This window comes from Arvicola amphibius, chromosome 1 (assembly GCF_903992535.2).
Source record: "Arvicola amphibius chromosome 1, mArvAmp1.2, whole genome shotgun sequence".
NCBI lineage: Eukaryota > Metazoa > Chordata > Mammalia > Rodentia > Cricetidae > Arvicola > Arvicola amphibius.
The window spans coordinates 133394904-133422893 of record NC_052047.1 but is presented as its reverse complement, the minus strand read 5'-3'; the positions used below and the strand labels follow the sequence as shown (position 1 = coordinate 133422893).

Here is a 27990-nt window from a genome sequence, read left to right as displayed (position 1 = left end):
CTCCATCCATGAGGTCATCGCTTCGCTGTCAGGTCTCTTACCTGCCTTGATGGTGCCACAGTGTGCCATAAGGGATACTGAAGATGAGGTAACGCCCAGTGACTTGGGGGCAACCCATCCTATTCATTTAAATGGATGTCCTAGGAGGAGTAGCCTAATCTCTGGAAATAACCTTGGTCATAGACGGCTTGGAAGAGGTGAGGCAAACAGGACAGCTGAGCTGCAGGAGAAGAGAGGGAAGCTGGTACATGCTGTGTATTAGCCAGGGGGCTGTCTGTGTGCACATACAGGCGCACCCTGGGGTGGGTCTGGGCCTGCCTCAGCATCCCTTTACTCCAGTGGTTCTTTCTTACGGGGGGCTGCATGTCAGATATACATTACACAGCTCATAACAGTAGCAACCAATTACAGCTTATGAAGTAGCAAACATAATCTTATGATTGGGGGTCCCCAACAAAGTTAAAGAATACAGTTTCCATGTAATTATTTCGGGGTAAAGCTAGCCGGGTGACCAGGAGCCGAGTGGCTGGACACAGCCCGTCTGCTCCTTACTACAGAATGGCGCCCAAAGTGGATAACTGAATCCACAGAAAGCTTGAGAAAGCTTGGGAAAGAATAGAGTAAAGCTCTATTTTTCGGGTCTGGCAAGCAAGGGCTCTCATCTAAGAGAGGCTTCCTGACTCAGCTTCAGCTGCAAAACATTGCCGCTCTTTTAAGAGGTCCTGCTACGAAACACTTAAATGGCATTGATAAAAGCTGACTGCATGCTTGTTTGTTTTCAGCCGTAGCAGGAAAAAAGTTGTGCTATTTTAAAATGCTGGCGTTTTTGTACTGCCAGGACAAACTCTGACTCTTTCAAGCAGGCAGTCCTGACTATGGAACTTTTGATTGTTGCTTAACACTGTTGCAGCTTGCTTGCTGGAAGGGACCTTGAAATGCCACAGAGTTGTGGTAATAAAAATGGCTCTAGCAAGTACCTCTGCCATGAGGCTGGAAAGCTAAGGAATGGGATGGATCTAGCTGGCAAAGCTGCGGCTTGAATCCTACCCTTATTGCTCAGTAATTTAAAGGCTCATGTGGTCACAAAAAGAGAGAGATACAGTAAAAGATAGATTCAAAGTCGAAGAAAACGTCAAAATGGTTTACAATGTGTTGAAAATATATGTAGGCTAAAGGTGAAAGTCCTTAAAAGTAAAAAAAAGATAGAGTAGTTGGGTGTGGTAGTACACACCTTTAATCCCAACACTTGTGAGGTAGAGGTAGATTGACCTCTGTGACTTCAAGGTGTGGCAGGACACACCTTTAATCCCAGTGCCTGGGAGGCAGAGACAGACAGATCTATGTGAGTTCAAGGTGTTGTAGAACACACCTTTAATCCCTGCACTGGGGAGGCAGAGGCAGATGGATCTCTAAGAGTTCAAGGACAACCTGGTCTACAGAGTTATTCCAGGACAAAGATATAGAGAGAACCTGTCTCAAAAAGTAAAAGTAAAAAATAAACAAAATAGAGGTTAAAATAAAGCTTCACAAAGATGGAAAATACACAGAGAATCTTGATACTGTATACTATTATGCTCTCTTTGAATTGTTTGAATGCTGAGGAAGGAGCAACAGCTGCTAAAAGATATTTGTTTACATATGCTGCTAAACTATTCCAGAATAGATATTTTGAAAATACCTTGACTTTACAATTTGGATCTAAGGACATGATGCTTTGGAAAGGAGTTTCTTTTGTTTTTTACAGAAAATGAGACCCTATGGATTGCTTCTATCCCAATATGGTATGATAGACCACGCCCTCCCGAAAGGTTGCTGTGAACACCTTCAGAAAATTACTTCACCCAACTGATGACTGAGATGAACCTGACACACAGTTTACACCATAGAAGATCAGATTAACAGTGCCCACATTCAGCAGGAAGCAGTTTGGAGAGAAATAACTGCGCCCATATTCCCAAATATTGTTTATAAATGTTCTTTTACATTTAAAGGGGGAGATGATATAGATATAAATAAGTTGGATTGTTGTGAATCTTGGTTAATGATATGAAGGTCAATCTTGTTATATGTATTTCTGATCTTGATTAAGGTATTGTGATTGTGTAGTTCTTTTAAAAATGTAATGTATAATTAGGAAATATAGGTTGTTAATGGATAATTGTCAATAATAGTAAAGCTTATAGTCATGTTAGTTAGATTTTCTAGATATATAGAGATATATTTTAGTTAGATAGGCATTCTTAATATCTTTCAAAGACTACAGAATATTCCACTTAAATGTTTTAATAACTTAGGACTGTTCATGACAATGAGACATGTCTGCTCCTGGCAGCACCTATCTACTTCAAGAAGATGATGGGCATCGAAGAGTATCCTTATTGAGTTTGATAGCCATTTGGGCAAGAAACTGCTCTTGCCTGGACTATTGCATAAACTAGACATAGAGAAACCCTCAGAGAGAGGACTGCTGAACTTGCCTAAAAGTGAGATGATCTTCGGGATTCCCTGATTCATGAAAGAGTCTGCAAGACATTCTGCAGGCACAGCAGAAAGTGACTGAACTGTCTTTGAAATTTCCTTGCTTTATGGAAATGTCTGCTGGAAACTATGGGCCTGAAGGCCAAAGATGGATGCCCCAACGGTACAGAGGAACATTGGGTGACTGTCCAGGCAGCGAGATGTCTCTGTCATTTCTAGAGTTTTTGTGAGTTGCTTACTTCTTATTTACTTAGGTAATATTATATCCTTCTGGAGTCTTTGATGGAGTTGAAGAATGGATAGATAGTTAGTTTTCCTTTGTTATGATAAAGATAAAATGGATATAAGTATTGTAACTAATTCTTACTTGATAACTATTTTGTTATATGTAATTTTACTATGTTAAAGTTAAAGCCTTTCTTTTAATGTTTAAACAGAAAAAGGGGAAATGATGTGGGAGAGTATTCTGTTTGAGTTGATTTCATTGGCTAATAAAGAAACTGCCTGGCCCATTTGATAGACCGCCCCTTAGGTGGGTGGAGTAGACAGAACAGGAAGAGGAAGTGAGGTAGAAGGATCAGTCAGATGCCACACCTCTCCTAAGTTAGGCAGACTACCGTGCCTCTCCTGAGAGAGATGCCAGATGCGATGAAGCTCCAGCCTAAGATGGACGTACGCTAGAATCTACCTGGTAAGGCACCACTTTGTGGTGCTACACAGATTATTAGATATGGGTTAGTCAAGATGTGAGTAAGAGGCTGAAACTAAGGGCCAGGCAGTGTTTAAAAGAATACAATTTGTGAGTTGTGATTTCGGGGCATAAGCTAGCCGGCGATCAGGAGCAGGGCGGCAGGAAGCTGGCCCGCAGCCCCTCACTACAGAAGTTTGAGGACAACACTGAGGACTTACCCCCGGGAGAGGTCACTTCTGCTGAGGTTGAAGATGTATCTACAGACAAGGGTGGAAGAGACAGAGCTAGGTTCATTTGCCAAAAGAAAGCAGAAAGCCCTGACTGCTTAACTGAAAGATGTGACAAGTTGAAATGATTCCCAGGCGTCTCCATGTGACTGAGTCACATCTGTGTGTAAACCCGAAGAGAGGATGTTTGGAATCCTACTGAAACGACACTGGGGGAAGTTTCCACTATCTTAACTTTGTGGTCAATAGGATCAGTAAGAAGATTCAGTTTTCAAATAAACCTAATAAATAAGGCACTATCTCTTTAGTTTAAATAGCACAATGGGGATTTACCATTTGGAGAGCTTGCTTCTGCTGAGGTTGAAGAAGTGTCTACAGACAAAAAGACGAGACATAACAATGACATTGGCTAAATAGAAAGGGAAAGGCTCTCCTAAAACCAAAAAAAAAAAAAAAAAAAAAAGAAAGAAATGTAAGCTTCTATGAACCCAAAGAAAAACATGTAGTTATCCTCCTGGATATTGGAAGTAGACAAGATTGCCAGGCAAAAAATTGAGAGCTTGGGGGTGGGGGCAGGATGGGGGTAAGGGGAAATGGGGGGGAGAGAAGTGAGAATGGGAGGATGGGAGAGCTTGGGGGAATGCGACAGTTGGGATGGTGGAAGAGTGGATATGGAATCAGGGAAGTATATATCTTAATTAAGGGAGCCATTTGACAGTAGTCAAGAGATTGTACTCTAGAGGGGTTCCCAGGTGTCCAAGGAGATGTCCTCAGCTTGCTCCTTGAGAAGCTGAGGAGAGGTGGCCCGAACTGGCCCTTTACTATAGCCACACTGATGATTATCTTGCATATCACCATAGAATCTTCATCTGACGTGGGATGGAGATAGAGACAGAGACCCACATTGGAGCACTAGACTGAGCTCCCAAGGTCCAAATGAGGAGCCAAAGGAGGGAGAACATGAGCAAGGAAGTCAGGACCATGAGGGATGCGTCCATTCACCAAGACAATGGGACTGATCTAATGGGAGCTCACCAAGGCCAACTGGATTGGGACTGATGGAGCATGTGATCAAACGGACTCTCTGAACGTGGCTGATGAAGGCTGACTGAGAAGCCAAGGACAATGGCACTGGGTGTTGATTCTACTGTGTGTACTGGCTTTGTGGGAACCTAGTCTGTTTGGATCCTCACCTTCCTAGACCTGGATGGATGGGGGAGGAATTTGGACTTCCCACAGGGCAGGGAACCCTGACTGCTCCTTGGACTGGAGAAGGAAGGGAAGGGGAGACAGGGGGAGGGGAGGAGGTGAAAATTTGTAAAATTATCTACTTTAATAAAAAAAGAACAAAAGAAATGTAAGCTTCTGGGTAAGATGGGGAATTAGAAGCTGTGTTGTGTGTGCATGAACATAATCGAGGAGGACTTAGTGTGTCCCTACAGCGCTCCGTACAGCTCTCTGACCCAGTATCCATTGTGAGCTGTAGTTTTCAGAGAGCATATCCCACAACGGGCACTATGGGGGACTAGGTCACATGTGAACGCAGTGTGGACTGAAGCAGGAAAAGGAGCTGGTCAGCCTGCTGCTGGCCCCGGCTGGGACACTGCAACCAGTGCTGACCTGGCCAGTATTAGCTTGTAAACCATTCACAGGACTGGCACTGGAAAAGCCAATGGAAACTCTTGAAGTAAAAGAGTCTCTCAAGTGAAAGGCCAGCAGAAAGCATCCCCAATGGACAAGACCAAGCAGAAGAATGAATGGGTTCTACAATAAGCTGAGACAATAACACAGCCTGAAATACATAAAGAAGAAAAATTAACAAGTATGACTCAACTTTCAAGAAATCAAGCCTAAGAACCCATGGGACAGAAGAAGTCCCAGGGGCCACGCTCATCAGCAGAGGGACAGCTGCATGCCTTCTGCTGTTCCAGACTGGACCGCCAGCCAACTCCTCTCGGTCCTTGCCACATGGTCGAGGATACCACTTCCATCTTCACTCCCACCATGGGAAGTTAAATTTGAAGACAAGGCACAAAGAGACCATGGACCTGAAGAAGATGATCCACTCAAAGCTGAGGCACCTGCTGTTAGAGATGAAAAGACCTACCTGGGTCTTTCTCATCTTGCAACAGAGACTCATAAGATGCATAGAATCCCATGTTGGTGACAATGTCATCACTGTGGAACACCACACTCATGTGGCTCGAAGAAGAGGTAAATACTGGGATGGTTTCTGAGCAGAATCTCCCCAGGAAAGTGATTCGCTTTGTGGGCCATCAAGAAACTCAATGAAGTCATAAGGGCATCCTCAGAAGTTTTCTATCCTGCTGATGAAATGGCATCATTCAAGCTCCTTCTCTGGCCTTTTTCTCCAGAACTGACTTCCCAGAAGGCTGTAGCAAGGGTCAGGCAAAGCTACTGCAAACCCATACCTCCTCCCACAGTTTGGAAGAGTGCCTGGCTCTACTGATGTGGGTAAATGTATCTGTATACTTCTAAATATATACTTTTAATTTCGTATTGAAGAAAAAATGTATTCACACAAGTTGTTCTGCTCACATTCCCCACTCTCACCCCGAGTTCTTCTCCACTCATCAAGCTCCCACGCTTTTTCCTTCTCTCTTTTCAAAGAAAAACAATCCAGTGAACAAAACAAAACACACACCACACACACACACACACACACACACACACAAATGTAACTCAATATATACAAGCAAAAGACCAATAAGCCAAAAAAGTCTAAATAAAGCAATTTGAGACAAAAATTTATAAAAATACCATTTTTACCATTTTATAAAAATTCATTTTCTTTTGATTTGTTCACATTTTAATTCAATAATATCTTTTCCATGTGTGCTATAAACTCATGGAATCAAACTTAAGTGATAATGACGGGAAGAAGGAAAATCTCCCATCCCCACTGATCCCTCCACTCTATCCCGCTTCCCAGAAGTGGTTCTTTTTCCTTCCACGGGAAGCTTACACAAGAAGTGTGGCAGATTTGACAATTGTCCACTGTTTTTTTGCATCTCATTTGGTAGCAATAGTCACTTAGTCTGTGACAGTGACATGTGGCTGTACCAAAAATCTGTTTAGCAGATCTGCTGATGGGCAAGTAGATTAATCCCAATCTACTGCCTCTGTGTGAAAGCTGCACACTCTCTTGTACTCACAGGACTTAAATTCCTGGGGTTTCTGTACTCAGACTTTTGACCAACATTTCTAGGCACTTCACGGTACAGCTCATTTGGGAGAATTATGGCTTTTTTATGTATTTTTTTTTGTTTGTTTGTTTTTCGAGACAGGGTTTCTCTGTAGCTTTGGAGCCTGTCCTAGAACTAGCTCTTGTAGACCAGGCTGGCCTCGAACTCACAGAGATCTGCCCACCTCTGCCTCCCAAGTGCTGGGATTAAAGGCGTGCACCACCACCACCCGGAGCTTTTTTATGTTTTATATAATATTTATACATGCATGTACAGTGTGCATCCAGACTGGTCTAGTTCCTTCCCTTCAGTTCCTCCACTAGCTCCCTCCCCACTGTTCTCCCAACATCACAGGCTCTATCACAGGCTCTCTTCCTTTACATTTTATTTATTTTTACCTCTTTTTTTGTTTTGAGACAGGTCTCCCAATGTAGCCATGGCTGGTCTTAAACTCACAGAGATCTGCCTGCTTTTGCCTCTTAAATGCCAGGATAAAAGGCATATGCCACCACATCCATTTTTATTTTAAATTTGCTACCCACTGAATAATCCATTTTGTGCTTTCTGTGTGTGCATGGGTATAGGATCTTCTACAGGAGCTTGGGTAATCTCTCAGTGCCTGTATCACCAAATAAAATGGCTCTTACTCTCCCAGTAACCACTAATTGCCAACAGCTTCTCAGAAAGAGGCAGGACATTGTGAGTCCCTCACTCATGCATGTTGGGACTGTGGCTGACTTGACATTATTGGTCTTGCACATGAAGTTTCATCTGTTAGGAGTTCATGTGTGCAACTGCATTGTTGTGTCTGGCAAAGAGGCAGTAAAACTGATGTCTACAAAGCCAGGTAATGATAACTGTATAGGCAGAAAAATATTCACTCACTTGACCACTTCAAAGGTGAGTCTGATGTGAGCGCTGCTATCCACTTGTATGTCCCAGGAACATAGCACATTGGTGGGATATTTTTTAGGATACCAAGGACTGGAGAAGGAGCCTGAACTATTGGTGAGCAAACCACCACATTGGAAATTTTCATCTGTAAAAAAGTGAGAAAATCCCACGAAGAAACATGGTGCTTTTTGTTTTGTTTTCAGTGAGGTGAAGAGGAGACACAAGAAAGCAGAAGTAAAGAAAACAAGCCGAGTGTAGGGGGTGCACACCTATAGCCCAGCACTGAGACTGGATCTCAATGTAAAGTGGGTGTGAGCAGTGGAGTCTGAAGAAAACCAGCTGTACCAACGAAGAGACGCAAGGGAGCCTGAGGCTAGGACTGACTTCCCTTGTTGTGTTGGTGTCTTTTTTTTTTTTTTGAGGTGTGTGTGGGGGGGTGCATGTGCGCATGCGTGTGCATGCACACATACGCGGGTGTGTGTGTACATGTCTGTGGAGAACAGAAGGCACTGGATCCCTTGGAACTGGGGTTACAAGAATTTCTAAGCTGCCTGATGTAGGTGTTGAGAACAGAACTGAGGACCTTGGCAAGAGCAGCAAGTACTCTTAAATGATGAGCCGTGCCTCCAGCCAGAAAATACTCTTTTTTTTTTTTTTTTGAGACAGGCCTAAAGTGGTTGAGGCTGACTATATAGCTAGGAGGGTGAACCTGAACTCCCGAGATCATCCAGCCTCCACTCTTGAGTGCTGGAATAGGCACATACCATCTTGGCTTGTTTTGTACAATGCTAGGGACTGAACCCAGGGCTTCCTGTGTGCTAGACAGGCTCTTTCCCAACTGAGCTACATCCCCAGCCTCAGCATCAACCTTCTGACAGATGAAGACCATTCCCTTTGTGCCGGGAAAATGAAAGCATCTAGAATTGAACAGGCCTTATGCACCCAGGTCCCCAGACAGGTTTATATGTGCAAACCCACTGTGCTATCCTGTAGAACACACAACTCACATTAGTTCCGTGATTCTCATCCTGTGGATTGTGACCCCTATATTCACATTATAATTCATAACAGCAGCAAAATTCCAGTTTTGAGGTAGAAACAAAATAGTTTTAGGGCTGTGAATTGCCACAACATGAGGAGCTATATTAAAGGGTCACAGGATTAGGAAGGTTGAGGATCACGAATTGATTTGATGAAAAGAAATAATTGGGAGGCTATTAAACTGCTCTGGCATCTCAGTTCCTACATAAGCAAACCAAAGGCACTCACTATAGGTTGTTGTAACTAATTAGAAATTGCCAACTCACCTCTAACTAGGAACTTCCCACTCTAGTGATCCAAAGGAAGACATTGGCACACATTCACCATGCAAACAACGGCCTTGCCTCCAACCTTGCCCTATCAAAGCCTGGCCTCTTGGTGAAGCCCCAAATAATCCCAGCTTGCAACTTCTCATATTAAAATAGTTATTTGCTCAGCACAAACTCTTTCAAGTTCCAACGCACCAAAGCTTATCTTTTGATAATTATATACAAATTGGAGCAGAAATCGAGACCAAGGTGAATTCTGCAGCTAGTGTCATACTCTCGGATTTGGTGTGATTAGCTGTAGACTCCTATGTAGCAGCTTCTTATGTATTAGAATATGAAAGGGCAGCAACCAGAGACAGGATGAGTTCCAGTGGAAGAAAAGCCCATACAAGAAGAGCTGCAGTACCTGTCATGATATCACCGGAGGAGTCTATAAAAACGTATAGAAAAAAATGTCGTGATCAAGAATTTGTATTCATATTTAATTATTTTTCTTAAAACACAGAAGACTATGTGCCCAGTGAGCAGAGCTGGTCCTGACTCTTAGGAGCTTGCAATTTGAACCTCAAATATATGGACAGGGGTCATTGCAGACAATTAGGAACTGCTGGTTCCTTGCTCCATCTAGAATCTCATGACATGATCACCAATACCAGCAGCTGGTTGATCCTCTCTCTACTGAACCAGTACCCAAGGTATTTCATCTCTGGTGGATCTGAGCCCTTCTCTCTCTCTCTCTCTCTCTCTCTCTCTCTCTCTCTCTCTCTCTCTCTCTCTCTCTCTCTCTCTCTCTCTCTCTCTCTCCCTCTCCCTCTCCCTCCCCCTCCCCCCCCCCCCCCTCCCCCTTCCCCTTCTCCCCCCCTCTCATCTTCCCACCATCTGCAGCAGTTCAGCCCCACCATATTGTCAACTGTCATAGTTGTTAGTGCCTTTGTTGATTAGAAACAGAGTATCTAATTGGGCCCTCCCCTCTAGCTTCAGAACTTGAATGGTGGCTGAGATTTTCACCCATGAGGGCCCTGGCAACTGAGTATATATATATTGACAGACAGTACCTGCTGGTCCTCTGCTTGGTGTGGCATCAATACCTACTCAAAGACAAATGTCACAGTGAGAGACAGACTAAATAAGGTGGTCACATAACTCCCCCCCAAATCAGGCATTTTCTTTAGGGTCAGACATGTTCTGCTCTGGGCCTCTGGAAAACTAGAATTAAGACTCATCCAGGCTGGTGAGGGAATCAAGAGCTGAAGTGAGGGAGCACACAATGCCCCTGTGGTTCAGGTACAGCGTGGTGTTTGATTTTGACCAGTTACTGGGCTAACAGAGCCTCTGTCACAGAGATGAGCTCTGTCTTTAACCAAGGACCCCAGCCAGGCAATACTTAGAGAATGTGGTCCTGCATGTGGGGTTGGATATGCCTTTGAGGGCCTGATCAGCTAAGTACGGATGCGCTCGTCTCTCCATTGGCCGTGGATGTGAACTGAAAATTCAGATGCACTGGTTGTAGGACAGTTTGGTATTCACAGAACCCTTGGTGGACACTAGATTGCTACCAGCACGCAGGCCTGCCAGGCCAGGTATAGATGTCTGCTAATACTGACCATTCATATAATTGCTATTTTCCAGGTGAGATTTTGAACAATTTACAGATGCTGGAATCTATGATCATAAACTAATTCTTAAGCAAATTGACTTTAAAATGGGCTCAAATCCCAGAGCTCAGTGCTGACAGCTTGCCTGCTGATATTGACACCTCCCTTCCCAATGGCTGGGGTTGGTAAAGCTCTGTCTCTGAGATGTGATGCAAGCCATGAAACTCACCTGAGCAAACCACGCTGGCATCCTCATGGTGCCCACAGTTTGTGGGAGAACCATCTGTGATGTGTGCATTGTTACACCTTGGCTTCTTTCCCCCAAGCACTGCATATCATCCAGCATGATATGGCCCATGCCTCTTTCAAAGTATCTCTCAGCTGGGGCTGTCATGGCCACACCACAATGGAAAAATAGGTGTTTCTGAGATGTGATATTGTACTTATTGTCCTCATATGATAGGGTCACCTGTAGGTTGAAAAACATGTTCTCTCTGTTAGACCCTAGGAGTGGCCCTGTGACCTTTATGAGTACTGAAAAGCTATTGATGTCTGTTAATTTTTTAAATCCCTTTCTCCCCCCACCATGTGTGAGTGTAGGCACATAGGTGGAGGTCAGAGGACACCTTTGGTTGTTGACCTTTGCCTAGCTTGAGACAGGCTTCTTCTTCATCTCTGACTGAATCCAATTTACACCAGTGTAGCAGGTTTGCGAGGTTCTGAGAATCCAACTGCCTCTCCCTCTCATTTCACACGGATTACAGATATGTGCTATTGCACCCAGCTTTGTGGGTTCTGAGGATCCGAACTCAGGTTCTCTACCCACCGAGCCATCTCCCAGTCCACTATTTTAGAGTCTCATAAGCTCCCAAAGATCCCAGTTGGAGGAAAACTTACATTAAGCATAGAGAGCTCTACAATGTTCCTGCTTCCTGCTGTGGGACCTGAGAGGCCCACGAGAGTTCTGGAGGGTGTGTGCTGAATCCAGTCAGAAGAAAGTCGGCTGACTTTGTGACAGTTCCAGAGTAATCTTTCATATTATTGTTTTCCTAACTTTGGGAAGGGAAGATCTCAGTGGGATTCCCTATCAGGACCACAGACAGTACAAGACAGGTGTTCTCAGCCTTATGTTTCTAGATGCTTTAGGTAGAAGGCAGGGACTATGGGGGGGCAGAGCAGGGCTAAGGGCTATGACTGGCAGTGTGCGTGCCACTCAGTAGCTGAGGTGGACACATCAGGTGTGATAGAATTCAGGCCACATTTTAAAAGTGTCTTCTCTCCAAATGGGAAAAGACACAGCCAGATGGGCATCTTGCAAGGTGCTAGTCAGGATACCCACCGTTCTGCCCTTCGTCTTGGTGAACAGTGGTGTACAGAGCATAGAACCCTGTGTTGGTGATCATGGCGTCACTTTTAAACACCACTGTCATGGAATTGGAAGAGGAAAGGAAAGTGAGTTCTGCCCCAGCACAGACTTTGCCCATGGACAGTGAGGCAACTTGCTTTCCATCAAACACTTCGACAAAGTCATAAGGACACCCATAAATGTCTTCTAGCCTGAGGGGACAAAGGCAGTGTTAGTCTCCCCAATCAGTCAGTTCTGCCAGCTCCTCCCTCCAACCTCCTCTCATCTCCTTTAAGAGTCCCTTGAATCTACCCCTCCAACCCCCAATCCCCTTGACTATCCTGGTCTATCAGATTCTGGTCTCATTGTCTATTTTGGTGGCCTTCATTTGGAAGCCTCTCCTCCAGCCTCTCTGACCTCCTTTCCCTTTACCTTGAATATTTCTTTGATGTCCCTGACCCTTAAACTCAAGCCCTGCTTTGGGTGGTATTCAGTTTCCATCAGAGACTCACAGAGGAAAATGCTCAGGAAGACCCTGATAGGGGAGATAATGACATTCTACAGGCGCCTAGTAGGAGGACTCATCTCACCAATGTCCCAAACTGCCCACATTTTCATTAACCTGGGTGACGAGAGAACTGTGCCCAGCATCCCGCCTGCGGTCTTCTTCAGCCTTGATCTAGTCTTACAGGTGTTGATTGCTCTGACTTCACAGCACATGCCAACTTAGCACTACCTGAAAATTTCCACTGAGTTCATGGTTTCTTTCAGAAGTGTTTGTCTTTCCATTTGGATGTAAAATCATAGCGGCAGAGGGCTTATCTGTTCCTTTCAGCACTCTAAGCCCAGTCCTAGACAGAGCCCTCCCAGAGTGTGAACAATCAATACATATGGAACTCACACTGGTGCTTATCCACCATAATAAATATTACACAGCATGTAACATGACATGTGTAATTTCTGAACTATAGCAAGTAGCTGTCTGTGCTTCTGTTATACAGTCCCATTGCAAACACACATGCACGAATATATCCCACACTCAATGGACGTACTTTACGCACAAATTTGGTATTATATTTTAAAATCTGCCATTGTACATCTATCCCAGTGAAGTAAAAACCAACTACCTAACTAACACATTTTTGTTTTGGTTTGTTTGGTTTTGAGACAGGATCTCTCTATAAGCTGGATTATAATTGACATGAGTGTTTCTGTAATATTGTTAAGAATGTGGTTGTACAAGTATTTGTGTTTTCCTTCCTTAATTTCTTTTTTAAATTTATTTATTTATTAAAAATTTCCACCTCCTCCCATTTCCCTCCCACTCCTCCCACTCCCTCTCCCCCTCCCTCTCCAGTCCTAAGAGAAGTTAGGGTGCCTTGCCCTGTGGGAAGTCCAAGGCCCTCCCCCCTCCATCCAGGTCTTGGAAGGTGTGCATCCAAACAGACGAGGCTCCCAAAAAGCCAGTACATGCAGTAGAATCAAAACACAGTGCCATTGTCCTTAGCTTCTCAGTCAGCCCTCATTGTCAGCCACATTCAGAGAGTCCAGTTTGATCACATGCTTGTTCAGTCCCAGTCTGGCTGGCCTTGGTAAACTCTCATTAGATCAGTCCCACCGTCTCTGTGGGTGGACACACCCCTCATGGTCCTGACTTCCTTGCTCATGTTCTCTCTCCTGTTCTTCATATGGACCTTGGGAGCTCAGTCTAGTGCTCCAACGTGGGTCTCTGTCTCTATCTCCATCCATCGCCGGATGAAGGTTCTATGGTGATATGCAAGATATTCATCAGTGTGGCTATGGGATAAGGCCAGTTCAGGCACCCTCTCCTCTGCTGCTCAAGGACCTAGCTGGGGACATCTCCTTGGACACCTGAGAACCCCTCTAGAGCCAAGTTTCTTGCCAACCCTAAAATGGCTCCCTTAATTAAGATATCTTCTTCCCTGCTCCCATATCCACCCTTCCTCCAACTCAACCATCCCATTCCCCAAAGCCCTCCCCAATCCCCCCTTCTCCCTTCTCTCTCCCCATCTCCCCCACCCCCGTGCTCTCAACTTTTGCCTGGAGATCTTGTCTACTACCAATATCCAGGAGGATAAATATATGTTTTTCTTTGGGTTCATCTTATTTAGCTTCTCTAGGATCATGAATTACAGGCTCAATGTCCTTTGTTTATGGCTAAAATCCACTTATGAGTGAGTACATACCATATTCATCTTTTTGGGTCTAGGTTATCTCACTCAGTAAAGGGTTTTCTATTTCCATCCATTTGCATGCAAAGTTCAAGATGTCATTGTTTTTTTACCGCTGAGTAGAATTCTAAAGTGTATATGTGCCACACCTTCTTTATCCATTCTTCTATTGAAGGGCACCTAGGTTGTTTCCAGGTTCTAGCTATTACAAATAGTGCTGCTATGAACATAGTTGAACAAATGCTTTTGTAGTATGATTGGGCATCGCTTGGGTATATTCCCAAGAGTGGTATTGCTGGATCCTGAGGTAGGTTGACTCCCAGCAACCGCCATACTGATTTCCAAAGTGGTTGCACAAGTTTGCATTCCCACCAACAATGGATGAGTGTTCCCCTTACTCCATGTCCTCTCCAGCATAGGCTATCATTGGTGTTTTTTATTTAGCCATTCTAACAGGTGTAAGATGGTATCTCAAAGTTGTTTTGATTTGCATTTCCCTGATCACTAAGGAGGTTGAACATGACTTTAAGTGTCTTTTGGCCATTTGAACTTTTTCTGTTGAGAATTCGCTGTTCAGTTCAATACCCCATTTTTAATTGGGTTAATTAGACTTTTAATGTCTAGTTTCTTGAGTTTTTTAAATATATTTTGGATATCAGACCTTTGTCTGATGTGGGGTTGGTGAAGATCTTCTCCCAGTCAGCAGGTTGCCTTTTTGTCTTAAGGACAATGTCCTTTGCATTACAGAAGCATATCTGAAAGCTCTAGAAAAAAAAGGAGACTCACCCAGGAGGAGTAGAAGACTGAAAATAATCAAACTGAGGGCTGAAATAAATAAAATAGAAACACAGAAAACAATCCAAAGAATCAATGAAGCAAAAAGTTGGTTCTTGGAGAAAATATACAAGATTGACAAACCCCTATCCAAACTAATCAAACAGCAGAGAGAGAATACGCAAATTAAGAAGATCAGAAATGAAAAGGGGGACATAACCACAGACACAGAGGAAATTCAGAGAATCATTAGATCTTACTACAAAAGCCTGTATGCCACAAAATTGGAAAATGTGAAAGAAATGGACATTTTTTTAGATAAGTACCATATACCAAAATTAAATCAAGACCAGGTGAACAATTTAAATAAACCTGTAAGTCGCAAGGAATTAGAAGCTGTCATCAAAAACCTCCCTGCCAAAAAAAAAAAAAAAAAAAAAAGCAAAGCCCAGGAACAGATGGTTTCAATGCAGAATTCTACCAGAACTTCCAAGAAGAGCTAATACCTATACTCCCTAATGTGTTTCACAAAATAGAAACAGAAGAGTCATTGTCGAAACTCCTTTTATGTAGTTACCCTGATACCAAAACCACACAAAAACTCAACCAAGAAAGAGAATTACAGACCAATCTCACTCATGAACATTGACACAAAAATTCTCAATAAAATACTGGCAAACTGAATCCAAGAACACATCCAAAAATATTCATTATGATCAAGTAGGCTTCATGCCAGAGATGCAGGGCTGGTTCAACATATGAAAATCAGGTGTTCGAAGATGGGTGGATTGATATCCGGGTCTTCTATTCCATTCCATTGGTCTTCCTGTCTGTTCTTATGCCAATGCCAGGCTGTTTCAGTACTATAGCTCTGTAGTAAAGTTTAAAGTCAGGGATTGTGATGCCTCCACAAATTCTTTTATTGTACAGGATTGTTTTGGCTATCCTGGGTTTTTTGCTTTTTCATATGAAGTTAAGTACAGCTCTTTCCAGGTCTGTGAAGTATTTTGCTGGGATTTTGATGGGAATTGCATTGAATCTGTAGATTGCTTTTGGTAAGATTGCCATTTTTACTATGTTAATTCTGCCTACCCAAGAATATGGGAGATATTTCCACTTTCTGGTGTCTTCTTCAATTTCTTTCTTCAAAGATTTAAACTTCTTGTCATGCATGCCTTCCATTTGTTTGGTTAGAGTTACTCTGAGATATTTTATGCTATTTGTGGCTAGTGTGAAGGGTGCTGATTCTCTGATTTCTTCCCCAGCCCTTGTATCATCCGTGTACAGGAGGGCTTCTGATTTTTTGAGTTAATATTGTTTCCTGCTACATTACTGAAAATGTTTATGAGTTGTAGAAGATCCTTGGTAGAATTTTTGGGATCACTTATGTAAAATACCGTATCATCAGCAAACAGTGAGAGTTTGACTTCTTTTCCAATTTGTATCCCCTTGATCTCCTTTTGGTGTCTTATTGATCTAGCTAAGACCTCAAGAACTATACTGAATAGATATGGAGAGAGAGGACAACCTTGTCTTGTTCCTGATTTCAGTGGAATTGCTGGGAGTTTCTCTCCATTTAGTTTAATGTTGGCTGTTGGCTTGCTATAGATTGCCTTTATTATGTTTAGGTATGTTCCTTGTATCCCTGATCTCTCCAAGACCTTTATCATGAAGGGATATTGTATTTTGTCAAAAGCTTTTTTGGCATCTAATGAGATGATCATGTGGTTTTATTTTTCAGCTTGTTTATATGATGGGTTACGTTGACAGATTTTTTATGTTGAACCATCCCTGCATCTCTGGGATGAAGCCGACTTGATCATGGTCGTTGATGGTTCTGATGTGTTCTTGGATTCGATTTTTCAGTGAGGCATTCTCATCTTGCTTCCTCTGTATCTGACTGGTGACTGTTTCTCTACCTTTTTCTTCCCAGAATTCTCTTAGTCTGATTGCCCTGCCCATACTTCCTGCCTGGCTTCTGGTCAATCAGCATTCTACTAAAGCAAAATGAGTGACAAATCCTTATAGCACCCAAAAGCATTATCCCACAGCACTTCCTGACTGAATCCTGGTTGCAGGTAATTTTGGTTCTCCACATCATTGATTTGCCCTATAGTGACCTAACAAGCCCTTATTATATGGTTGGCTGTGTCTCAGTCTTGAAGGGTGTCTGCAATCATAGTGAAGGAGCTGACTGAGAAAGTGTGCTATCCTGTAAATAGGTGCAGAAATTCGTGAGAGGGTCCTGATGAGACTCACTTAGGACCCTGAGCTCCCAGATTATGATGGATCTACTCTGCCTGAGGAACGGCCTTTTCACTGTTAGTGGCAGATGCATTCCCAGCCTGACTGGAGTCCTACTGTGCCCTCTACCCCTGTGCTAAAGAATTAAACAACCATTGTTTGCAGAAGTAACAACAGTAAATGTTCCTGAAGGAGATCCAAGCAAGACAATGCTGATTATCCACAGGTCCACCCTTACCACCTGGCTTTGTTCGTAGGTTTATAAACAGACTCGTGAGTGTGTCTGTGAATGGACCAGGTGGTTATTTTCTCGGTTGCTATGCAAAATTGGAATAAATAGACTGAGGAGTCCATAGAATCTCCACATTGATTCCTTGACCTATGGAGTGAGGTATACTGTAGTTAGAAGTCCTGTAGAAGCTATTATATGTGTGTCTCCTTGGGAAAATCATGAGTTGATGTCAGTAATCATATCCTTGGAATAGTTACGGAGAGAGCACACCAATAATGTGAAAGATGTGGGGTGATGGTTTCAGCCACATCTGTTTGTCTTTCCTGTTTGATCTGTGCAGAGGACAGACAGACCTTAGAGATGACAGTTACGTCTCATTCCATGGGGGAGGTGGGTAAAATTGCTGCTGCTGCTGCTGCTGCTGCAGTACAATGTGATTTCTTTTGTATTTTTTTCAGATTATTTATCTCCCGGTAGTGCATGTAGCAACTGATGAGGTAAGTGTTTTTTTTCTCCATACCTATCTGTGAGGTCCATCAGAACCAATTTGTTTTCAGATGGCAAACCCAGCAGTATAACTTCACTGTTCAGTCTCTAAAGCATATTAACTGTCCCAGAACCTATTTCTCTTTGCACTTTGTGTTTTCTTAGATATGGCTGCTTCTGCCCTTTTGACACTAGGTGTCACTCTATATTAAGGTTTGCATTAATTTTACTGCATTCTTAGTGTCATCTGAAATAACAGCTTAGTAAGTGAGGTGTTGGAGACTTCCAGTGAATGCACCCCTCATACATTCAAGTACTTGTCAAGCTTGATTTGTTCAGTCATTTTCTAGGACCTTGGTACAATTTCAAATGGGGTCCATGTGTGCATGCACACACGCACACACACACACACACACACACACACACACACACACACACACACACAAAAAGCACACCACACCACATCGCATCACATCTATCCTAAGAACTCATTTAACATCCATAGTATCCCGTGGACACACCCTGTCCTGTGGTGGAGTACATCTTAGAACATATACAGGTCTGTGTAAACACACACACACACATGCACGTGTGCAAACACACACACACACAGAGACACACACACACCTACAAAATGTAGTCAAACACTTTAGTTATATATGTTCTCTCCTCCAAAAATAGAAAAATATTCTACACATTTCTAAGAGACATTTTAAAAAAGAAAAAGAAAAAAGAAGCTACTATTTTTTTCAAATTCACAATATTTCTTTTAATTTCAGCTCCACTGTCTCTGTGCTAATTCAAACCCATATTCTTTCTTTTATTTATTATTATTATTATTATTAAAAATTTCCGCCTCTTCCCCACCTCCCATTTCCCTCCCCCTCCCTCCATTCCCCTCTCCTTCCCTTTCCAATCTAAGGAGCAAGCAGTCTGGGTTCCCTGCCCTGCGGGAAGTCCAAGATCCTCCCCCCTCCATCCAGGTCCAGGAAGGTGCGCATCTAAACAGACTAGGCTCCCCCAAAGCCAGTACATGTGGTAGGATCAAAACCCAGTGCCATTGTTCCTGGCTTCTCAGTCAGCCCTCATTGTCTGCCACGTTCAGAGAGTCCAGTTTGATCCCATGCTTTTTCAGTCCCAGTCGAGCTGGCCTTGGTGAGCTCCCATTAGACTGGCCCCACTGTCTCAATGGGTGGGCGCACTCCTCGCCGTCCTGACTTCCTTGCTCATGTTCTTTCTCCTTCAGCTCCTCATTTGGGCCTTGGGAGCTCAGTCCTGTGCTCCAATGTGGGTCTCTGTCTCTATCTCCATCCATGGCCAGATGATACTTCAATGGTGATATGCAAGATATTCATCAGTATGGCTATAGGAAAGGCCCATTTCAGGCTCCCTCTCCTCAGCTGCCCAAGGAACTAGCTGGGGACATCTCCATGGATACCTGGGAACCCCTCTAGAGTGAAGTATCTTGCTAACCCTAAAATGGCTCCCTTAATTAAGATATCTTCTTCCCTGCATCCCTAGCCACCCTTCCTCCATCCCAACCATCCCATTCTCCCAGGGTCTCCCCATCCTCTCCTCTTAACTTTTCTCTCCACATCTCCCCATCACCTCTTACCGCCACCCCACCCCCACCCCCAAGATCCCAATTTTGCTTGGCAATCTAGTCTACTTCCAATATCCAGGAGGATAACTATATGTTTTTCTTTGGGTTCACCTTCTTATTTAGCTTCTCTAAGATCAGGAATTATAGGCTCACTGACCTTTATTTATGTCTAGAATCCATTTATGAGTGAGTACATACCAAATTCATCTCTTTGGGTCTGGGTTACCTCACTCAGAATAGTGTTTTCTATTTCCATCCATTTGCATGCAAAGTTCAAGATGTCATTGTTTTTTACCGCTGAGTAGTACTCTCATGTGTATATATTCCACACTCTTTAACCATTCTTCCATTGAACGGCATCTAGGTTGTTTCCAGGTTCTGGCTATTACAAATAATGCTGCTAAAAGCAATCTATAGATTCAATGCAATCCCCATTAAAATTCCATCAAAATTCTTCACAGACCTTGAGAGAACAATAATCATCTTTATATGGAAAAACAAAAAATCCAGGATAGCCAAAACAATCTTATACAATAAAGGAACTTCTGGAGGCATTACCATCCCTGACTTCAAACTCTATTACAGAGCTACAGTATTGAGAACAGCTTGGTATTGGCATAAAAACAGAGAAGTCGACCTATGGAATCAAATAGAAGACCTGGATATTAACCCACAAACCTATGAACATCTGATTTTTGACAAAGGAGCTAAAAGTATACAATGGAAGAAAGAAAGCATCTTCAACAAATGGTGCTGGCATAACTGGATGTCAACCTGTAGAAGAATGAAAATAGAGCCATATCTATCACCATGCACAAAACTCAAGTCCAAATGGATTAAAGACCTCAATATCAATCTGAACACACTGAACCTGTTAGAGGAGAAAGTGGGAAGTACTCTACAACACATGGGCACAGAGACCGCTTCCTATGTATAGCCCCAGCAGCACAGGCATTTGGGCAACATTGAATAAATGGGACCTCCTGAAGCTGAGCAGCTTCTGTAAAGCAAAGGACACTGTCACTAAGACAAAAGGGCTACCTACTGACTGGGAGACAATCTTCACCAACCCTGCAACAAACAAAGGTCTGACCTCCAAAATATACAAAGAACTCAAGAAACTAGACTTTAAAATGCTATTTAACCCAATTAAAAAATGGGGCACTGAACTGAACAGAGAATTCTCAACAGAAGAAGTTCAAATGGCCAAAAGACACTTAAGGTCATGCTCAACCTCTTTAGCGATCAGGGAAATGCAAATCAAAACAACTTTGAGATATCATCTTACACCTGTCAGATTGGCTAAAATCCAAAACACCAATGATAACCTTTGCTGGAGAGGATGTGGAGTAAGGGAAACACTCATCCACTGCTGGTGGGAATGCAAACTTGTGCAACCACTTTGGAAATCAGTGTGGCGGTTTCTCAGAAGCTACTGTTTTTTTCTTGTACTGGAGGGATTTTTATATGTTATTTTTCTCAGATTTCTAGTATTGCATTCATTTGTATACTTGAGTTGAAGTCACATAGTTTTGAAAGAAAACCCCAGATAACAAGTAGATATTTCATGGATATATATAGCTAGATATACAGGTATTTACTAATGTGTAACTCTTTAAATACATAAATTAGAACACAAGTATAGACAATATGACAGCAGAGTAAAATTTAATTTTACAGAAAAGGCATAGCCCAATACTTGAAGGAAAATGTTTAAATTTTAATTTATATAAAAATTTTTACAGCTTGGCTTAAATCTGAGACTATTTATAAATGAGAAAAGTTAGTTAAACCCAACACTAACTTAAGAAATTATTGGCAGCGCTATAAAAGAAGTACTTCTTTAAAAACGTAGACTGAGCTGGGCGGTGGTGGCGCACGCCTTTAATCCCAGCACTTGGGAGGCAGAGGCAGGTGAATCTTTGTGAGTTCGAGGCCAGCCTGGTCTACAAGAGCTAGTTCCAGGAAAGGCTCCAAAAGCTACAGAGAAACCCTGTCTCAAAAAACCAAAAAAAAAAAAAAAAAAAAAAATAGACTGTGACGCCCAAAGCCTACAGATGCCACGGGAATGCGGCCCATGCTAGTGTGAGCTGGCTGTGGGAAGGCAGAGAGGAGGTCCCGCATGGTGTGATCTGTGCCTAAGTTGTGATTGACAATGTGAAAAGAATGGGACCGACAGAATGGATGTAAGTACTAGAAGTGAATTCTTCCATATCTATCATTTCACCTAATGTTTCTGCCTTTGATATCAGAATACTAAAGCCATAGAATAATATGGAAATGCCATATACTCTCTTTTAAAAATTCAATTTGCAAATGATTGGTTTATTTATTCTTAAATATCAAAATTAATTCACCTGTGAAGCACTCTGGGCCTGAGTTTCTCTTGTGACTATTGCTCTCATCCTTCACTTCTTATATAAGCATTCATATTTTAAATTCTTTTATGGTAATTATTCTTGGGTTGCTTTCATTATTTTTTATCTTACTACTATTCTCATTTATTTGTATAAACTGCTTGCACAACTGTGCTCACTACGTGACCTTAAGTCCTTTTAGTTTCTGCAGAGTCGGTAAAGATTTTTCCTTGTTCATAAGAGGTTTGGAAATTCTGATGCTAACAGTGACGACTGAGCTATGCAATGATGCAACGATGAAAGCAACGATGAAAGCACCAACTTTGATTTCTAGGTGGTCGCCCTCCTTCCTTCCTTTTCTGAAGCAAGATGAGTCACATGATTGGCAGGAGGCAAGGGTTGGGGGACATGTCTCAAAGAAAAACTGTCTTCTACAAATGCTTTTAGGCAGAAAATAAGAATAAGTAATCTTTAGTGTGGACTCAAATAGACCTTAATGGCTTATACAATATGATCTTCATTTTATTCTCATTCTCGACATTCCATATTTTACTACAAATTTCTTTTTAAATAAGTTTTTATGTTGCATGCATATTTTACATGGATGTATGTTTGTGCACCACATGAGTGTCTAGTGCCCATAAATGTCACGAGAGGGTGCCAAATCACCTGAAACTTAAGCTACATATGTTTCTGAGCTGACATGGGGGCATTGGGAACGGAATCAGGTCTTCTACAGGACTAATCAATACACTTAATTTAGCTTAATAGCAGAGTCTTTGTACTGTGCTTCTAAACAGAGAGGTAACACAAACATTCAACAAATATTAACTGAACTAAGAATGCCTAGGAAAATTTTAAGGATGTTAACACCATTCAGCAAAACTTGTTGGGGAAAATAATATTCACCTGGACCCAAAGAATATGTCTACTGGTACCTTCTCAGAAATGATTGTGAAAATACATCTTTATAATGTTGGTAGCCAGAAGACAACACTTTTCTTACATGAAACTTTTCTTTCTCACAGTTCTGGAGGCTGGGACCTGAGGATCAAAGCACTGAAACGTGTCCAACAAGAATGCTCTTTTGAGTCCCTGGACACAGGATTGAGCCAGCGACCTGACGCAGAGTCAGCTATCTCCACAAGAACAGGTACAGGAGAGTAACCACTGAGCAAGTGAGCCAGGACCAGAGACTGCTGAGGGTCTCAATGTGACCTTTGAGGGAGTAGACCTCAGCCAGGACCCTGGTGGTTCTGGGCATGAGTCTAAGACCTCCCAGAAACTAGGCCTGAGCCAGGACCTCTGCCAGTCTGGGCATGAGTGAACCTGGGACCTCCGAGGGAATAGGCAGATACAAGACAAAATTAGATACTTTAAATGGTGTTTTTGAAAGCTAGTCTCCTGTCTCCCAAGACTGCTGTTGCTGCTTGTCACAGTCTCGTAACTTGTGTGACTTTCCCCAACTGATTCTCTAACATTTGTGTCCTTTTTTGTGTATAGACACTGATTTACCCAGATACAGTTAATAATTAGGCAAAGATTTCTTTAAATTTCTGGGAACAAGAACAACAACAAAATCTTCCAGTCTTTGCTGAGGAACTCTGGGTACCCGTGGGCTATGCCTGCAACACTGAGCCAAACAGCTGAGAACTTTGTCTCAGGCCTCTCCTCCTTGGGAAGAGCCTCCAATATCCTCCAGATGCAGTACCTTAGGGCAAGTTCATACTCTTCTCGGTGTGTTTCTAGTCCTCTCTGGCACACAACTTTAAATGGTGCATAGTCTTCTAGACTCCAAGAATATGTCAGGGCTTTCCAAAACCATATAGTTTGGGAATCTTGGTGTCAGGTTCAAAGAAAATTCCATTTTCCCAAATTTCCAAAAGTAAGAATGGACAAATGGCTACCTGTGTTGCCTAGTAGCATATTAAAACCCTTGCTGGCCTCCAGACTCCCTCAGTATCACGAGTACCTGTTACACATTTCAAAGTCAATGCTAGCATCCTAGCCCTTCTCACCTCCTCCCCTACCCTGAACTCCCCCAGCCCAGAGACTTCCTTCCCCACAGCTACTCATTGTCCTTATGACCCTGCTGTTCTGTCTATGCTCACTCTCTTTGTCTGCCTCTCTTTACCTTTCCTCCCATCTGTCCTCCCATGTTCTCCCTCTCTTCCTGTTCCTGTTCCTCTTTCAGTTCTGCTTTCTGCTTCTCTCCTGCCTCCTGGTGAAGTTGGAAAGTTGAAGGACTGTCCTGCCTTGTATTGGCAAACTCTGTCAGTTGCTTTCCCTTGTGTCCAGAAGAACATCTGGCAGAGTCTTCTGTGAAGCCGGGATGTTGGGGGACTGTCCTGCCTTGTCTTGAAAGTTGAGCAGTTTTTTTCCCATGTCCCACTTGTCTAGTCTGTACCGCACACTGTCAACAGTCAAGGCAAGAGCTGTTCTTGTCCAAATGGTTAGCGTTGCCACATTGACATCAAACTCCTTACGGAGTTTCTTTGATGACCATTATCATTTTATGAAGTAGATTGGTGCTGCCAGGAGAAGACATGTCTTACTGTCATGGAAAGCCCTATATTAAGAAAACATTTTAAGTGCCATCTTCTAAGGGTCTTTGAAGTGTCTGAAACTATCCACCTCACTAAAATATACCCGTCTAACCTTGAACACATACCTACCTAATGTGACTACAAGTTTGATTATTATAGATTAACTACTAACCTCATTTCTTAATTATACATTGCATTTTGAAATGAGCAGCATAAGCACCATAGCCCAAATAAGAGTAGAAACACAAATACAGTATAACAAAATAAATTTACATGTATATCAATATGCCAAGTTTCTTGTCAATGCAAAATATCTGAGATTAATAGTTGTCATTTTGTCCTATATTTCTTTTTTTAATTTATTAGATTTTTTTTTAAAAAAAATACCAATCCAAATTCTCATTCCCTCCCTTCCTCCCATTCCCTCCACATACCCTCCCACCCCACCTACCTCTAATCCTAAGAGAGGGTAAGGCACTTTGCTTTGTGGAGGTCCAAGGCCTTCCCTACTACGTCTAGGCTGAGCAAGGTATCCTTCCAAAGAGAATAGGATCCAGGTTCCGAAAGTGCGGAAGTCAGAGGCGGCTCGGGCACACAGCTGACCTGACGTGAGGCGCTGGAGTTCGGGGGCCTTCTGGAGGCAGCCGGCTGGCTTCCCGCTGGCTGCTGTCCCTAGCCGGAGCCCTGCGTTCTTAGTCCTGTGCTCTCGGGACGAGATGCGTAGCCACTTTCACCAAGGCATTCCAGGCGAGCCCGCGTGCGCCCAACTGCTGGCCCCGGAGCTCTCGCGAGACCCGTGCGCCACGCGAGCACGACCGGCGGCTCCGGCTCCGGAGTGGCCTTTGCGGGAGTCGTGCGCGATGGACAAGGACCTGTTGTGCGGCTGCAGCAGGCGTGGGACACGTGGCGCGTGGCGGCGTGGGAACCTGTGTTGTTGGTAGATGCGTCCTGGGAGCTGGTGAACCCCACCCCGGACCTGCAGGCGCTCTTCTTGCAGTTTAAGGATCGCTTTTTCTGGAGGCATCTGGAGGCCGTGGAAGTGAAGTGTGCGCATGACACTGTGTGCTGGGATTTGCACCTATGAAGGAAGAGGAGAAATGGGCTCCATCCGACTCAGTGAACCCCTTCTAAAACTGAGACTCAGAAAGGACCTTGTGGAGACTCTTTTGCACAAAATGATACACGCCAACTTATTTGTCACTAATAATGATATAGACGGGGGAAGGACATGGCCAGGAGTTCTGTAAATATATGCATCGAATCAACCACCTGACAGGCGCCAACATAACGGTCTACCACACTTTCCATGACGAGGTGGGTGAGTATCGTGGTCACTGGTGGCGCTGCCATGGACCCTGCTGCACAAACAGCCCTACTATGGCTATGTGAAGCGTGCCACCAACAGGGCACCCTCTGCCCATGACTACTGGGGGGCTGACCACCAGAAAACTTGTGGAGGCACTTATAGAAAAATCAAGTAGCCAGAGAACAGTTCAAAGAAAGGCAGAGGAAAGACCAAAGCAGGCAAGCAGCCAGCATTAGCAGTGGAGAACAAAGACGAGCTGTGCAGAGGGGAGGCCCAGGGCTCATCCCACTCAGTGGCATAGGGTATGTTCTTGGAGAGACAAGCACTTGCCCTTCACCTGGGAAGTTGAGCACTTCATATGTGGTTAATGAAGCCAAAGGTCTCTCAAGTTAAGACCATTCAGCAAGTGGCCTGAGATTCAGTTCCAACGCTGAGCTGAAATGAGAGCAGAATGGTTTCCCAAGTAAAAACCCTCATCTGGTCTCCCCTGTCCCCACTGCCAGTCACAAGAGTGTCCTGAGCAGCTACTCCCCCAGAGTCTCTGTTGCCAACCAAAAGGCTTTCAGAAATGTGAATGGATCCCCAGTTAAGAGTGGGACCACTGGGGGCTGCACCAAGCATTCAGCCTCATCCCATTCTCAGAGAAAGGTTCCACCTTCCAGGGCATCCCTGAGAAAGGCCTCCAAAGCCTTGACCTCAGCATCAGCAACTGTGGTGTGTGCAGCTGTGAAGTCCGCAACCATACCCCAAGAGGAGAGTGGGTCTGAAGACCAGTTCCCAAACAAGCGATCCCGGTTGGAGGACAGGACTGCTTTGAATAAGATCATCAAGGAGCAGACACAGAGTGGTGGTGGTGATCCTCAGAATAGCCCGCGGCCCACAGCCGCCAGCACAGTTGGGAATTCAAGCAGCTCATGCACTCAGCGAGGGCTGGTCAGCTGTCCAGTCTGTCAGAGTGTAGTTTTGGAGTCACAGATTCACAGATTAATGAACACTTAGACCACTGCCTGGAAGGTAACAAAACCAAACTCCGACCTGGAAGAGTCTGAAATGGAGTGGGTCCCATGCCATCTGTTGGCTTTTGGTGGTGAAGGACCTGTGGGTTACAGTTTGACTTATTACACCAGCAGTGTTCTAGTTTATGCACACATAGGAGTTACTGTAGTCTGCATATCCATCCAGGTATGTCTGGTGCTATGTCCCTGTAGGAAGCTGAGACAGGAGCATCGCTTAAGCCCTTGACCCTGGGTAATGTAGGGAGCCACTGTCTCAGGATGCGTCAGAGTGCTGTGTTCACCCATGCCTTACCTGGATTTTGGCTCATTTTGTCTAGTATCAATGTATGATTTTAGGTACCTTTGTTTTCTCCTGAATGTTTTAGAGAATTATTTTTATTTTTATAGTCTCAAGATGGGAGTCCCGACAGTTGAATACTTTTAATATCAAGGTCTATTCCTTGAACTGATGTTAATCTTTATGACGTCAGATTCTCTGTCCAGACAGTAGGAGGCATAGTAGTTGTTCTCAAAGTACTCAGAGATCTTCTTTTTCTTTCTTTTTTTTCAAAGTCATAGCAGTTGTATATTTCAAGAGAGTTTACTTTCTACATAAAGGTAGTGAATTTTAAAGACTTCTATATTTTCAGTAATTTATATTTTAAGTAAATATATAAAATCTTTACTAAAAAGTGGCTGCAGATTTTAAAGACCCTCTTGGATTTAAAAGATTTTCTAGCTCATGACAGCTCGTGTTTAAAATCCCCGCATTTGGGAGGCTGAGGCAAGGAGATGGCTGTGGGGTTTAAAACCAGCTTGGGCTTAAGTTCCAACCTGGGCTATAGTGAGACCACGTCTCAGAAACAAAACAAAACAAAAACCATCTTTCCTGTCCCATCTTTGTCAAGAAGTTGCAGCAGATTTTAGAGTAGATAGAGAATATATGGTATAGTTATTTTGGAAAGTTAGAACAGCTTCTCAGTTCTGTAGGCCATATTTGATGGGGACTTAAGTGAATGGTTAATTAAAACCTGGTGCTAAAAAGTAGCTGATGGATAACATCTCACAAAGCTGCCTAATTCTCTGGAGAGCAGGGAAAAGTGTGGTAGCAGCACTGTGAATTCTGTGCCAATGTGAGAAGCAAACGCACCATTGTCTGAGCACTGGGAAGTCCTTGCATCTTTCCATGTTGAGCAGAGGGACTCAGATACTTGGCTCAGTTGTCTCATGTCTGTCCCTCCACCTTGCGGACTTTGGTACAAGGTCATTTATACATTGTAAGGTGCACAAATGATGGAGCATGTAGGTAAACCTGGTTCGCCTGGTGATTCACTGTACCTTCCTCCATTACCTATCCTGGTGGGGATGGGGAAGTCCTGTTGTGGTTGTTCCTTTATAGTGCCTACCCTCTCCATCCCCAAAGGTAGTTTACCAGAGTGTGAAGGTAGTGTCTTTGTTACTATATGTAGAAGTTATTTTTATTCCTCTGTAGAATTTAGATACCAGAAG

General features: G+C 43.4%; 1 pseudogene; it reads left to right on the top strand.

Moving 5' to 3' along the window:
- Positions 1-49: 49 nt before the first annotated feature.
- Positions 50-26535, top strand: LOC121676996 (annotated as a pseudogene).
- Positions 26536-27990: the final 1455 nt, after the last annotated feature.